Source organism: Macrotis lagotis, chromosome X (assembly GCF_037893015.1).
Source record: "Macrotis lagotis isolate mMagLag1 chromosome X, bilby.v1.9.chrom.fasta, whole genome shotgun sequence".
NCBI lineage: Eukaryota > Metazoa > Chordata > Mammalia > Peramelemorphia > Peramelidae > Macrotis > Macrotis lagotis.
This window is the reverse complement of record NC_133666.1, coordinates 587,387,529-587,402,879: the sequence shown is the minus strand read 5'-3', so window position 1 is coordinate 587,402,879 and position 15,351 is coordinate 587,387,529. Positions and strand designations below refer to the sequence as shown.

General features: G+C 34.5%; 1 protein-coding gene across 5 annotated transcripts in view; it reads left to right on the top strand.

Annotated features, from left to right (window-relative positions):
• The window catches only part of TMEM65 (transmembrane protein 65), an 85,773-nt gene that overhangs the window by 10,392 nt on the left and 60,030 nt on the right, over positions 1-15,351 (top strand). The window lies entirely within an intron of this gene.

Sequence of the window (15,351 nt, the reverse complement as noted above, 5' to 3'; positions counted from 1 at the left end):
ATCTTTTAATATTTAAGTTTGACAAATGTTTGTATATGGCAAGGCCCAAGTCTGACAGAGCTTTGCACTTGTTTGGAAAAGAATGCTTTGGTAATGATGAAAAAGTTTGCATTTTGACTTGTTTCAATTTTTGATGTTTAATATTTAAAGTGTGTGTGTATTGAGCTTTCATTTTAATTATCTAACATATTTTATGGATAATTGAAAAGCTTTTGCTGTTGCATGTTTCAATAATCAAAAATCTACTTAAACAAATACTCAAAACTACAAAATTAGGTATATTTGCACTGTTAAAATAGCAAAATATTCAGGAAGAGAAACATTCACAAAAGTAACTTAAAGAAATTGTTTATTCATCTATTAGTAATGTAATGGGAAAAATAGAACCTGAAAGAATTATGTCAAAGATATAATAAAAAAATAACTAGTATGATTTCATGAACAAAAGGGCTAATTTAGCACAGTAAACAAATTGAATTTAAAAATCTCATAGTAGTTTAAGGTGTTAAATATTCAGAAAATGAAATTAACATTTAGAAGCAAATTTAAAAAGGACCTAGGACCTTAAAATAAAGCTGGGTCTTAAGAAAAACGAATGACCATGTAAGATTGAGATTAAAATGGAAATAGTTTCTGTGCTTAAGCACTGATTTCCCTAATAAATTAATATTTTTTTTGTAATAAATACCTCATCTCTTGAAAGCCTGTTTATATAGGGACTGATGAATATCTTCAAATGTCTTTTTTATTACTCCTAATTGATTCTTCGCTTTCTAAACCTTCTTCTTCAAGTGTTTATAATGCTATCTCCCTGTTTGCTTAGCAAAAGACCAGCTTCATTCTGTTCTATGAGAGTGGAGGCCACTTGCTTTGAGTTTTCTTTTCATCAAAAAAACCTCCTTTGTAATCTTCATTTTCTCCTTTTTTTCCATTATCAGCATGTCCAAATCATTTTCTTTTCTCTCTTCTGCTAGACTATTTCCAAAATTATCTTCTCCAGTGAATCTTTAAGCTTGTTCCTGTTCCTTACAATCAAATAAGCAAGTGGAAAATCCCTTCTTATTTGTTCCCCTGCTATTTCCTCAAGCCGTCAACCAATGTGTTGCCATTCACAACTTGGATCTCCTAAGGAAAGCTGTCTATATTTCTTGCCTTTTAGTTCCTTTTTTTTCCCACTTAGCGCTTAGCCCTTAGTCTTGAGGCTTCTGACCTCATTTTTCAACTGAACTTGCTGTCTTCAAAGTTACCATTGGTTTCTTAATTGCTGAGCCTAAGGACTCATTTTAGTCCTCAACCTTTTTAACTTCTTTGTTAAAACAAAGACATTGTTTGACATTGTTTACTATCCTCAACACCTGTATTCTTGTGATACTATTCTATCTTGTCTTCCACTTGTGTGATTTCTTTTCAGTTTCTTTGCTAGATCATTATTCAAATCCTAACCCATAAAAATGAATGTCCTTCTTTGTCTTGAGCCCTCTTTTCTCTCTTTAAACTTTCCCTTGATAGCCTTATCAACACTCACTGGTTCAAAAATCATCTCTATACAAATGTCTTCCAAATTTGTCAATCTAACCTAGTCTCTCTCCTGAGCTTTTAATCTCACACTTTAACTGGATATCTAAGGCATCTAAAAACTCAACAACTCCCAACATATTCCATTATTATATTCCAAATTTCTCTCCCTTCTAAATTTTTCTTTTTTATGCAGAGAGTATCATCTCCATTTTAGTATTATAGATTCAGAACTCTTTACCCTTTCATCCATGTTTCTAAGAATGCCAAAATTTACTAATTCTGTTTCTACAATGTCACTAGCATCTGTTCCCTTCTTTCTATTCACACTGTGATAACCCTAGTTCATACCCTTATTTCCTAGACTTTGACAGTATCCTTTCTTAACTAAAGTCTCTAACCACCCAAATTCTTTTAACATACAGGAACCAAAATGATATTCCTCAAAATCCATGGGTATGATTAGTGAGTAGCTAGATGACACAGTGTATAGAGTGCTGAATCTAGAGTCAGGAAGACTCATCTTCCTTAGTTCAACTGTAGACTTGGACACTTGCTCTGTGATTCTGGGAAGGTCACTTCACCCTGTTTGCCTCATTTTCATCATCTGTAAAAGGAGTTGGTGATAGAAATAGTAAATCACTCAGTATCTTTGCTAAGAAAACTCCAAATGGGGTTATGAAGAATTGAATAAGGGGTGGCTAGGTGGCACCAGCCTTAGAGTCAGGAGTACCTGAGTTCAAATCCTGCCTCAGACACTTAATAATTACCTAGCTGTGTGGTCTTGGGCAAGCCACTTAACCCCATTGCCTTGCAAAAAACCTAAAAGAAAAAGAATTGAACACAACACCAACATGTCATTGCCTCCTCAGCAAACTCTAATGACTCCCTATTACTTGCTTTTAAGATCATATACAGACTATTCTGGCATTTAAACTTTTTACAACCCAGCTTCTAATATACATTTTATGGTCTAATCAAATCAGCTTATTACCCTGAATTCAGATCTAACTTCCAACACTTACTATCTTTGTGACTTTGGGCAAGTCACTTAATCCTTTTTGCCTGAGTTTCCTCATCTGAAAAAATGAACTTGAGAAGAAAATGACAAAACACTGAAGTAGCTTTGCCAAGAAAACCCCAAATGTAGCCATGAAGAATTGAACATGCCTGAAACAACTCAGAAACAACAACAAAACTATCCTAATTTTTCTCAGAGATAACAGTCCATTTCTTGTGTCTGTGCCTTTTTACACAAGTTGTTTTTATTCTGTGCCTGAACTTACTCCCTTAATCACCTCTATCTTTTAGAATCTCCTATTTCTTCCTTTCAATTCCAGTTCAATTGTCACCTCCTAATTGAAACCCTTGCCTTATTTCTCACCCTCCTATGCTTCTAGTCTCTCCTTTGAAAAAGGAAAAAAAAAATTCATAACTTTTCTATTCATTTTATGTGTATTTTCTTTCTCCTGACAGAATGTAGGAATGTAATATTTTGTTTTTATTTCTATATTCCAAATATCTCACATTACTTAATTTTTTTTTTTGGATTGATTGTAGGCTAACAGAAGTTTTGTAGGCCTAGGTTAAAAAACAAAGTAATTTCTACAGGTTTTGTTTTTTTAAAAGGATCTTTCAAAAGTGAAAAGATAAAGTCTCTTTGCAAAAGCAGAGATACATTAAGCTATAGTAGATTTTTAAAAAAAATTCTGTTTAATTTTTGCATATAGTTTATTATACTTTTTCTAGTACCACTATAATGCTAAATAATTTTATGCATATAAAAATTAAGTGGGAAGTAGGAGTTGTATCTAAGTGCTAATGACTCCTTATTAAAGGGTTTGAATTGTTCTGTGATGAATCAGACTTCATATTTCTGTGGAATTGGAATGTAGGTATCCTGTTTGTTTACAGAAGAGGATTACAGTTTTATCTTATTCAGTTTACAAAATTGTAACAAAGTCTATGCAATATATAGCCATACATGAATAACAAAACTGGATTTTTTTCCAAAAAAGCCTTTGCATAAACTTACATTTATTTCATCAGGTGTTGAGATTCCTTACTTTATAATTTAAACAAAAGAAAACATGCTTATGTTAGCAATATTTAAAAGAAAATAATTCATTGATCATGAAGTTTTGAACTTTAATTCTTCTTGCTTAATAAGCAAAACTTTGTATTTTCATTAAACTATATCTATACAGTGTTGTTTCTGGATTTACATTGTTCAGTCTATCCAGTTCAATTCAGTAAACATTTATTAAGGGATTGTCACTTTGCTAAGTGCTGGGGATACAATACAATCCTGTCCACAAGGAACTCACAGCCTGGGGAGACTACATACAAAATGAGGTGGAAAGCAGAATGGGAATGAATGTAGGAGAGAAAGAAAGAATACCAGAGAGGAGGCAACAGAGGCATCTTGTTCCGTGGAGTTGGAACCCTGTAGAGCAGCAGATCCAGAGTGAAGAGAGACTTTTGTCACTTAAGACATTATACAAATGAATTATGAGTTTCCATCTTTTGGACCAATTGCTGGTTAACTAAGGAAGATTTCTAGTTGCCTTGATATGTAGTTAATGGGTGATTATTTTCTCTTTGGGAAGAGAGAATAAACTCTAAAATTTAGTAACATCTCAGTTCACTATTATAATATGATGTTGATATATATTTTTTTAAAGTTGAACTATTACTACTTTAGTTTCCTTGCTTTCTCCTTGGTATGAAAATATTAAAATTGATAGCTTTCCTTCTCTTAATCTGTCTCATCTCTTATTCTTCTATTTTAATCAAGCTGTATATTTCTTTCCCATTTTTAATCATGGTACACTCTTCTCACACACCTGGAACAACCAGATATCCTCATTCTTTCACCCCAAGAACTTGAAGAATATTTTTCTTAAGTTATTCCTGACTTATTTTAGGAAGAGCATTGTAAAAAGTATGTCTGAATATTTCTTCCTATTATAGAACTGAACATAATATTCTCAGCTCTGCCCCCATTATTTAATTTTGTTAATTTTTGTTTAATATATTCTTAATGAATAGAGTAGGAGTTTGAATAATTTGAATAACAAGGAAGGTAATTTATCAGTCACTGTGGCCTCTATCAAAGCCACTTAATTAAAGTCTATCTCTTTTCCATATCCCATATCAGCTCTTTCCCCAACCAGCAATAGAACAGTGGCCTCACAAGTATGTTGGCTGCTTTCTGAGCCCCCAGCTCTGTGGCTGATACTGGAAGAGAGTATGGTGGATTTTGGCCTATGATTGTATTGAAACATCAATGGGGGGGAACTGCATCCCACCCCTCCAAAGCTCATTATGTTGTGGCTCCTTCCCTCAACCACCATTTACCTTTCATTCATTCATTTATTGGTTTTTGCAAGGCAATGAGGTTAAGTGACTTGCCCAAGTCACACAGTTAGGTAATTATTAAGTGTCTGAGGCTGGATTTGAACTCAGGTCCTCCTGAGTCCAGGGCAGGTACTCTATACACTGTGCCACCTAGCTGCCCCTTTGATTTACCATTTATTAGGCAACTATTTTGAACTCACCCTGGGTCTACCATGCAGGGTGGGGCCAAATCTATTAACATGATAATGATTTAGGGCAATTGAATATTTCTTTCATGTGAAAATAGGAGTAGAGATGTGAAATTGTATGGAACAGATAAAAATACTTTGGTCACTAATCTAGGTAGCTGGGTTATAGCCAGCTTACTCAAAGACCCATTAGGTTACCTCCTGGTATGAATTCTGCTTCTATGCATAGAATTCTGTTTCTAATTAAACTCTTAGATTTTGACACCACTGGGAAACCTAAGTTCTTGACTTTGTGATCTGTTCAACTTTTGGTTTTATACTTTCTTAGCTCCTATTCCAATTCCTCCCCCCCCAAGAAGTAGGGATTGTTTTGCCCCATTTGCTACCAGGAAGTCTAAGCTGAGGAATTCAACATTTGCCAGTGTAGATGGTGAGAAGTCTCTGCAAGGCAAAGTTGCTTGTAAGTTTACAGTAAGGTTAGCGTGCATGTGGATGATGAGATGCCAGAATATTTGTTTATAAATTACTAAAACAGATGTGGAGAATTCTTTTCATTAACATTTCTAATATTTGCAATTCATTTTTGAGAGAGCTTTTGATTTTTTATTGTTGTCTGCTTTTTAAAATTTCTCCTTTCATTCTTTTTATGCATATTTTCTTGTCATTTTAATTTCCATTTGTTAAAACTTGGTTTAAAATTTGGTTAAAAACATGTTTTTACTTGGAAGTTCATTCAATTGTATCTCTTGATTTATGTTTGAATAATGTGCTTTTTCATTTTATCCTTTTGCTGTTGTGGTGTACTGGGTCAAAAAATATGCAAAGTTTGATAATTCTCTGAATATGATTCCAGGTTGTTTTTCCAGAATGACTGGACTAGATCACAACTCCACCAACAGGTCAACTGTTTTCTTCTATTTTTCATCTTTGCCAGCATTTTTCATATGCTTGTATGAAAACATTTTAAAATCTTCAGAATTAACTCTATGATTAATTGTCAATTCAAAAGAATGAAGATAAAATACAAGTGTACACTATATGGCATAAACCTCCTGACAGAGAGATGATAAGCCTAAAAAGTAGAATATGATATACATTTGTACAATCTGTGAACCTCTAATCCTGCCACACTTTAGTTCTTGCTCTTGGCTACATTCGCCTCCTTTGTTCATCTTGACCCTTTGGTGGACCAGTTAGGTTCTACTCTTTTCTTCTTCTGTCAAGTTCCTTGCTCCCTTCTATCAATGATCCTGCCTTGCCAAGTCTGCCCTTAATTACTCTCACCATCTTCTACCTTTGCGCCTCCACATTTGTTACTGAATTGAAATCATAAAGCTGCTGACCGATTCAATACACATTTATGTTGCATAATCTCAAATGGTTCCTTACTAAAGAAGGCCTTCCTTTTGTATCTCCCTAATTGATTCACTAGGGAACATTTGTGATGCAGTGGATAGAGTTCTGGACCTGGAATCAGAGAATCTGAGTTCAAATTTGACCTCAGACACTTTCTACCTCTGTGACTGGGCAAATCACTTAACCCTGTTTGCCTCAGTTTCCTCATCTATGAAATGAATTGGAGAAGGAAATGGTGAACCAATCCAGTATCTTTCTAAGAAAACCCCAAAATAGGTCGTGAAGAATTGAATTCAACTGAAAAATGATTAAATAGTTGACTCACTATATCCCATTCATCACAATGACTCCTTCTAACTTTTTCATCCCTCCATAATTCTCCCATGGCTTCTCTCACATTTTCAGCTTGAACTATGTTTCATACTTCCCTGGAAAGAAATGGAAACTGTTATTAACAGACCAACATAGTCTCCTCCCTCAGCTTTGCCACTCCAAACTTTCCTGTTACTATGCTGATTTGTGGGATGGAGAAATTGACTCTAAATAGCAAAAGAAAGGAGACTATACTTACTGGAGTGTGGGAAGAATTAATCCATTTATTCGCAATTCTTGCAGGAAAGAATTTTCTTAACATAATTCTCTTAGTGAGAGACACCCCAAATCCTCATTACATGCAAGATGATATAATAGAAGATCCTTGCTCCTCCCCTCTTGAGTCCTGATAGGTCCTTATCATTGGGAGATGAATTCTTGGCACACACCCTCCCCTCGCTAAGCTGGCCCATCAGTTTGAGCTGATTCACAACCTTCATCTCTTCCCCCCTTACCTTGCCCATTATACTAATCTGTTCTCCTTCTATACCATTTCTTTTATGTATCTCAGCAGCTCCAGAGGTTTCAATTATTACCTCTATGTAGATGATTCTCAGGTATATTTCTTAAGTATTTTTCTCTGCTGATGTACAGTCTCCTATTTCTACTTCTTTTTTGGACATTTCAATCTGGGTATCATAGACAGCTTTAATTTAGCATCTCCAAAATTGGACTTGTCCTTTCACCTGAACCTTCTCCTACTCTTAATTTACTCATTGCTAAAGAGGATATCATCACCATCTTCACAGTCACCTTGGCTAGTTACTCAGGTTTTATCCGTGCCTCCTTATTTTTGCCCTTTAATTCAATCATTTGCAAAGTCCTCATTTCTACCTTTAAAATATCTCTCCTGTATATTCCATTCTTTCATCAATACTGCCCTGACTTTGGTGTAGACTCTGTAACTGGACTATTGAAATAGTTCACTGATTGATCTCCTTACCTCAAAGTTTTCCCTACTAAAATCTGTACTCCACTCAAGTGTCAAACTGTTCTTTCTAAAATTCAAGTTTAACCATGTCACTTCTCTACTTAATTAACTACAGTGACTCCCTTTTGCTTCCATAATCACATGTAAAGTGATCTGACTTGGAAAGCCTGACCCCCTTCCTACCTTTCCATCTACTCTATGATCCAGTGACATTGGTCTCCTGCCTGTGTCATCTACTAGACACTCCCATCCAGTGACTGAATGAGAATGTTCATTGCCTGCCACTCTGGCTAGACCTTTCTCTTTCATCTTCATTTCCTAAATTTCTCAGATTTCCTTCACACCTCCTCAGGTAAATCCCGTCCTTTGCAAGAAGCCTATCCTAGTCCCCTTTAATAGTATTGCTTTCAAACTGTTGATTGTTTCCTATTTATTCTGTGTAGATATCTTGTTTGTGCATAGTTATTTCCATTTTGTCTCCCCCATTAACCGTCTTTACCTTTCTTTGAATGTACCTTGTATATAGAAGGTGTACGTACTGAATTCTTGTTTACTGACTACTGAGGGATTTGTTTTCGTTTGTTTTTTAATTTGCTTAGTTGAACTGGGGATGGTGAGAGGGTCAGATTAATAAAAATACTTATTTGAAAATTTTAAAAAAGGGAAAAAAAGGAGAGAAAACCTTTCAAGGTATAAACTGGGATCATTATGCGATTAACCTAGTTCAGTCTCTTATACCAGATATGGCGAAACCTTTCCACTTGGTGTCAGCTCTGGTTTTTAACTTGATCTCCTTTGGCTTTAAAGGGAAATTACTTTAATAGAGAATATTTCATCTTCCTTTGGCTATCTCATTCAAAGTAGAACCACTAAATTTGAAGGATTAAAACATTTCTATGCTTTTAAACCAGCTAATTAACATTTCACCATGTAGTGGATGATAAGAGCAAAATTGATGATTCCAGTATACTAAGGAACAATAATATACTTGCTATCTCCTCAAAAACTGAATTGCTTTGGGTGTCTTTTTCTGTCATGTTTTCCTCTTTCCTTTTCTTGCTCTCTTATTTTGTTTTTCCTTTTCTCCCTTCTTTTTCTTCTTTCTAGTCATAATTCTTTTAGACAAATATGTGATTTTATCTGTATGTTGTAATTTTAGAACTTGAGATACTTGAGAGGTTGCCTGATTTTCTCATGGTCACATATCCATAATAATGGAATTGAAAGTTATTTATGGATAATTATATATTTAATAACTATGTATATTTATGTTTCCTATATTTGATTTTTAACAGGTGATGAGTCAAATGTTTTACTTTTTCTGGGAAAAGGGAGCAATTCCTAAATCAGTTTACCTTTTCTGCAAAACTTAAAAATGATTTTTTTAATGATACTGATTCTAGATTAAGAAAAGATCCAATCCTTTGTTTTCTTTTTTGTATGTATAGAAATCTACAAAGCTTAAGCATGATAATGATCTTCAATATGACAATTTCTTGAATGAGCAAAGAATAATTCGTTCAGGTTGCATATGTAGCATGTATTGTTAGGAAGGTTGATAAATCTATTATCAAAAATTTTAAGCAATTAACTCAGAAAGCGGAAAGGTTTCATCTGAGAATTATGACTAAGGTATTTACTATTCAGACAGAATATTTGTAAAGTTTCTTGAATAGTTTCCTTTTCTCAATTTATTGGATTACTGAAACAAAAGAAGTATGAAAGTAAAAATATATATCTGAATTTTAAGGTTTTTTTTACTGTCTTTTTAGGTCTGATAATAGAAACCTTAAAATAACCGATTGATTGTAGGAAAAAGTACTGCAAATGTGTTCTGAAGAATTCTAATGCCCCAAGTAATTGAATAAAGTTTCTTTGAGAATTTTTATGCTGATAACATAATATTGTATATTTTAGAGGATGTTAACTGGACCTGTAATTTCTCTAATACAGAAAACTTCTTGTTGAAGAAATTCCCATTACCAATGTTAGTTAATACCTCCTCTTCAACTTAAGAGTATTAAAGAGTTGTCTACTGAATAAAAAAAGTGATTTGCCCAGTGGGGTCACATAGCCACTGTGAGGTTTAAAGCTTAAGTTAAAAACTTAAAACACTATGGGTAAGTTGTGAAATTCTAATCTTCATTTTGCAGATGGAGAAACTAAGTTCCTGAGTAGTTACATGAATTATCTCCTTTAATAGCTAGTCTGTTTATCAGTTTTCTATTGGTCCACTATTGTATAATAAAAAGATTTCAGCATGAAATCCATTATATTTTCTTCATTATACAACAAAATTTCATTCTCATTTTAAGTTCTTCCTTATTTATTCAGAATATTCTACTCATCTTGGATCCAGAGGTCATTAATATTTCAAAACCCTTAAGTATGAGACTATTAGTTTAAGGAATTCTTGTCAATATAATGAAGTATTTCCAAATTCAGTATTTTCCAATGCTGAATAAAACTAGACCATTAGAGTTTGAAGGACACTGGGGTCATCTAAATCCAATCTATATTTAACTAGAGATCCTTTCTGAAACACTAAAATGAATGTCCAGTGACTCCTTAGAGTTCTGCAGTATGTATGTGAGAGAGGGTAGGTTGGATTGGGGTGAGAAATGACCCAGGAAGTCCATCTACTTTGTTAGATTATTTGCAAAGGTAGTTTTCAACATTTTTGAAAGCCTTTGAGTTCTGCATTTTTATAACACCCTTACTTTCCTCCTCCCTTCACATGGCAGTGAACAATCTGATATAGGTTATACATGTACAATTGTGTTTAACTTTTCTGTATTAGTCAAGTTGGGAAAGTGGAATTAGAGCTAACGAAGGAAAAATCAAGAAAGAAAAAAAGCATAAATTTTAAAAAATGAACATAGTATGTGTTGCTCTGCATTCAGACTCTGGATGTGAATAAGTCCATTCTACTTTAAGGTGATTATAGGGATTAGGAAGTTTTTCTTAAATTTACCTTAAATCTGCTTTACTGCATCTTCTATTCTTTGGTCCTAGTTTTGCCTACCCTGGCCATTCAACCATTTGTGTTCTGAGTCCACTACATTTTGTTGTCTCACATATCTACTTTTTGTCCAACAGAATAGTTTATCAGACTATAAACAGAAAGTTTATCAAATGCTTTCCTGAAATTTAGGTATAGTGTGTCTATTTCATTCCAGGCTAAGATCTACTCGGCTAATTGACCTATCAAACAATTGAAATGATCTTGGTCTAATATGATTTATTTTTGATGAATCCAACTTGGGTTTTAATCATTGCTTCACTAAGTGTTCCTTTTATTAGTGTATTCTAGAATTTTGCCAGTTATTGAAGTAAAATTACCTGGTTTGCAGTTTGAAGATTTTGCCTTCTTGGCCTCCTCCCCCACTTTTTTTTTTTGCACTGAATATGGTGACTTTCTTGATAGGATCCCCAGGATAGGAGCATTAGTTAGGGAAGAGGGCTTCCCAGGATAGCTGGGGATTTTTTTGAGTGACAACGAAAATACATGGCTTTCTCCTTTATTGCTTGGAGGTAATATAGACCATGAGGTCCATTACATTGTTGCTATAATCATACCCATTGTCAAACCAGGAAATAAGCTTGACAAAAATGGCAAAATTGTAATATGTGCCCTTTTCCAGTACTGAAACATTTCTACTGTTCCCCATGGCATTTGAAGAATCATGCAAGAAGAAGGCTCAGCAATCACATTCATAGGTTATTTTAGTTTTTGAAGATATAGTGTATCTTGGCCTGGCAACTTGAAAGTATTGGTCCACAAGGTGATGTTTTACTGTTTCCTTCCAACAATCCTGTTCTCTCTCTCTCTCTCTCTCTCTCTCTCTCCCCCCCCCCCTTCCCCCTCATATTCCAATATTTCCTCAGCAGAACAAAAAAACCACCTTGGAATAAAATAAGAGCTGAGCTCACTCTCCTACCCTTGCCAACCCATACACTGTAGACATTGGTTCTATCATTTTGATCTTCCTCTTGACCATGATATGCCTAAAACAAGCAAACACAAAGTCAATCATCCTCTTTATTGACTTTGGCTTTGTTCCCAATCTTGGATCATCCTGGGTTTTAGTGCCCTTGGAATTTCTTATATGACTGTGCTATTCGTTCATATTTGACATCAGTTACTTAAAAGTTGAATTGTAAAATAAGTTTCCAGTGAAGTCAGACAGGTCTCTTCCTCTTTTCCTCTTCATTGAAATAATTTTTTCTTGTTTACATAGGATTTTATTCTTAAGCAACTCTCTTAGATAGCTACTCACTCTAGTCATATTAGGCCATTGAATCCTACCTATCCTTTCTGTCAATCTTTTTGAAATCTAATTTGTGCTATATCCGATTTTGCACAGATTTTCTTCAAGATGAACTCTGTAGTGGAAGAGTGACTTGCCTCCAAGATACCTACTATTTCCATTTCCTCAGTATCACATCCAGAATAGCAGTTCCTTGTCTTTTCCTTTGCTTTCTTAGGAATGAATACAATTATAATTAAGTTCAGAATTTCTTAGCCCATCCTCTTTTAGGGAAGGAAAAGGAAGGGGAACAAAAATTTTTAAAGTGTCTACTATGTGTCAGGCACTATACTCACTTTACAAGTATCTCATTTGATTCTCACAATAACCTTGAGAAGTAAGTTTTGTTATTATCTTCATTTTACACTTGAGAAAATTGATGCAGACAGTTTCTCACATAACTGGTCAATGATAAGGCTGGATTTAAACTCATTTCTTCTGGACTCGAGTTCTAGTACTCTTATCTACTGGGCCACCTTGCTACCTAGGTAGAGAGAGAGAGATCTCTAATTGTCATTTCTTCCTTCATTGTCATGTCTATTTTGTTTCTTAAACTTTCCATTAATTTCTCCATGTAAGGAAATTCATTTTAATTAATCATTTACTAAATACCTGCTACCCACAAACTACCAAAAAAAGTCCTGGGTATACAAAAATAAAATTTGTTCTGTTCTCAGGTAGCTTATATCCTACTTTGGGGCATCAAAGGGGTTTGATGTATGGGTTAGGTAAGCGTGATACCATATAATATGTGATGGAGGCAAAGGAAGAAATCCTTCAGGAATTTGAGGAAGAGAACATGAACAGCTATGGGAGCAGGATAGATTTCCAATTCAAGACAATCCATTTTATGCTGAGCCTTTAAGACTAACTGAGCCTGTAAGATAAATGGAATCTTAAAGACGGAATCTAAAAGGCATAAATGAGGAAGGAGTGCTTTTTTGGCATGGAAAACATGTTGGGATGTATGAAGGAGATAATATGAATTTTGGAAACAAGACTTAAATTTGGAAAGAATATGGAATACTTCAAGATTAATTTCCTTATTTTATCTATTTATTGTTTCAAGTCTTTAAGTGCCTTTTAGAACTATTTCCTGGTGTGTTGAGGAAATCTTTTGAACAGGCTGACTTTTAGGAAGGTTATTTTGACTTACATATGAAAACTGATCAGGATATGGGGAGAGGTTGGATATAGGAAATAATTAGGAAGCTGTTGTAATATTCTAAACAGTAAAAATGATGGCCAGAATTGAGATGGTGACAGTTTGAGAAGAGAGAGGGAAAGGGGTATAGAGTGATTGTGGAGAGAGAATCAATAAGATGTGGTGAGTGAGAGAGAAGAAAAAGCAATCTTATGGCATCAATTCAGATAGGGCTATTGTAAGAGGGGGTAGGTCTACAAGATGAATGCAGATTGGACAAGTTGAATTTGAGTTGTGCTATCTGCTAACAGAATGCAGTTGACAATGTAAGACTGAAATGCAGAGAGAGAATGGAAGATTTGAAATACATCTTTTTTTCTTCTTTGTACAGTCCTATTTGCTATATAACTACTTTTCATATACATGTTAGCTATATTGCTACTTTAATGTATAGACTTGGAAGTGATATCGCAGTGAAAAGAACAAAATTACACGATGAGGTATACACAGTCTTGGTGGAAGGAATGTAACTGTAAAAGAACTAATAAGAGAATTGGATGATGATTGGGAAGTTATTATAGAAACACGGTGTAAAACTCAGAGAGGTTTGATGACTTGAAATTATTTAACTAGTGAGTGGTAGAACCTAAGTAAGTCTTTTGTCTCTACTAATATTTAAAGAGTTGAAATTTAGAAGAGGTATTTTAATTATTTTATGTGGCTCTGGAGGGTTAAACTAGGGCAAATGGGGAGAATTTAGAAAGATTTGATCTGCTTCACAAAGGAATGAACTTCCCATTGTTGGATTGTTATATTTTACTTGGTGCTATCCAATTATAAAGTACATTGGCTAACAATAGTCCTGTGGGACCAGTGGGGTAATAGTCTTGTTTTAAAGAGAAGGAAATTGAAACTCTGAGGAATAAAGTTATTCTTAACAATCTATTGAGCTGATGAAATTGTACAGCTAACAATAAAATCTAGGTACACTCCTACTCCTACCAGTACTACTACTATTACCACTACCATCACCACTACTATTACTATTAATACTACTACTACTATTACTACCACTACTACTACTACTATTATTAATACTACTCCTTCTACAATACCTACCACTACTATTAGTACTACTACTTCTACTATTACTACTACTGCTACTACTACCACTACTGTTATTACTACTACCACTACTATTATTATTACTAATACTACTTCAGCTAACTAGTTTTTAAAAATTTTTTTATTTAAGGCAATGGGGGTAAAGTGACTTTCCCAAGGTCACACAGCCAGGAAATTATTAAGTGTCTGAGGTTGGATTTGAACTCAGGTACTCCTGATTCCAGGATTGGTGCTCTATCCACTGTGCCACCTAGCTGCCCCCCCTAACTAATTATTAGTATTTATTTAGTTCTCCAAGGTTTGCAGAGTGCTTTAAATGGTGTCCCATTTTCTCCTCATAACCTTGGGAGGTAGGTACTATTGTTATTATTATCATTTTGTGGAAGAGGAAACTCAGGTTGAAAGTAGTTAGTTATTTGCCCAGGATCACCCAGCTAGTAGGTGTCTTGGGCAAGATTTTAATTTGGCTATTCCTGATTCCAAGTCCAGCACTGCAGGTACTGTTTCATCTTCAGGCCTAAGCAAAGGTTGTCTCAGTATATATATTAGTGTTGTTGCCCAAGACATTCCAGAATTGGAAGAGATTTCTGGCTAGCTGACCTCTTAAGTTCCCTTCAACTTCTGAAGTTGAAGGGAACTTAGAGGTCATTCAATTCAAAGCCTTCATTTTACAGATAATAGAACTGAGGTTCAAATGATTTGGACAAAGTCACAGATGATACTAAACAGCAGAGCCAAGATTTCCAAATCTAATTTTCTTTTTCTGTCTTGCTACTCTTCTCTATGGAACACAAAGAATTATTTAATAAAGTGTGTCTTTTAAAATAGATTTTTTCAGCTCTCTATAATATTAATTTAATATCAGTCTGCATCAGTAGAAGGAGTTTTCACACCCAGTGTTCGCTACACAAATGAAACCACCAATCTGGCCCCCAAAAGTTTTCATTTTGAATATAATGTAGTTTTAGTGTGACACTGTTACAGAATTACCTGCATATTATTTTCTCTACATCTCCTTATTTGGAGAAGAAAATTAAGAAATATTTTTAT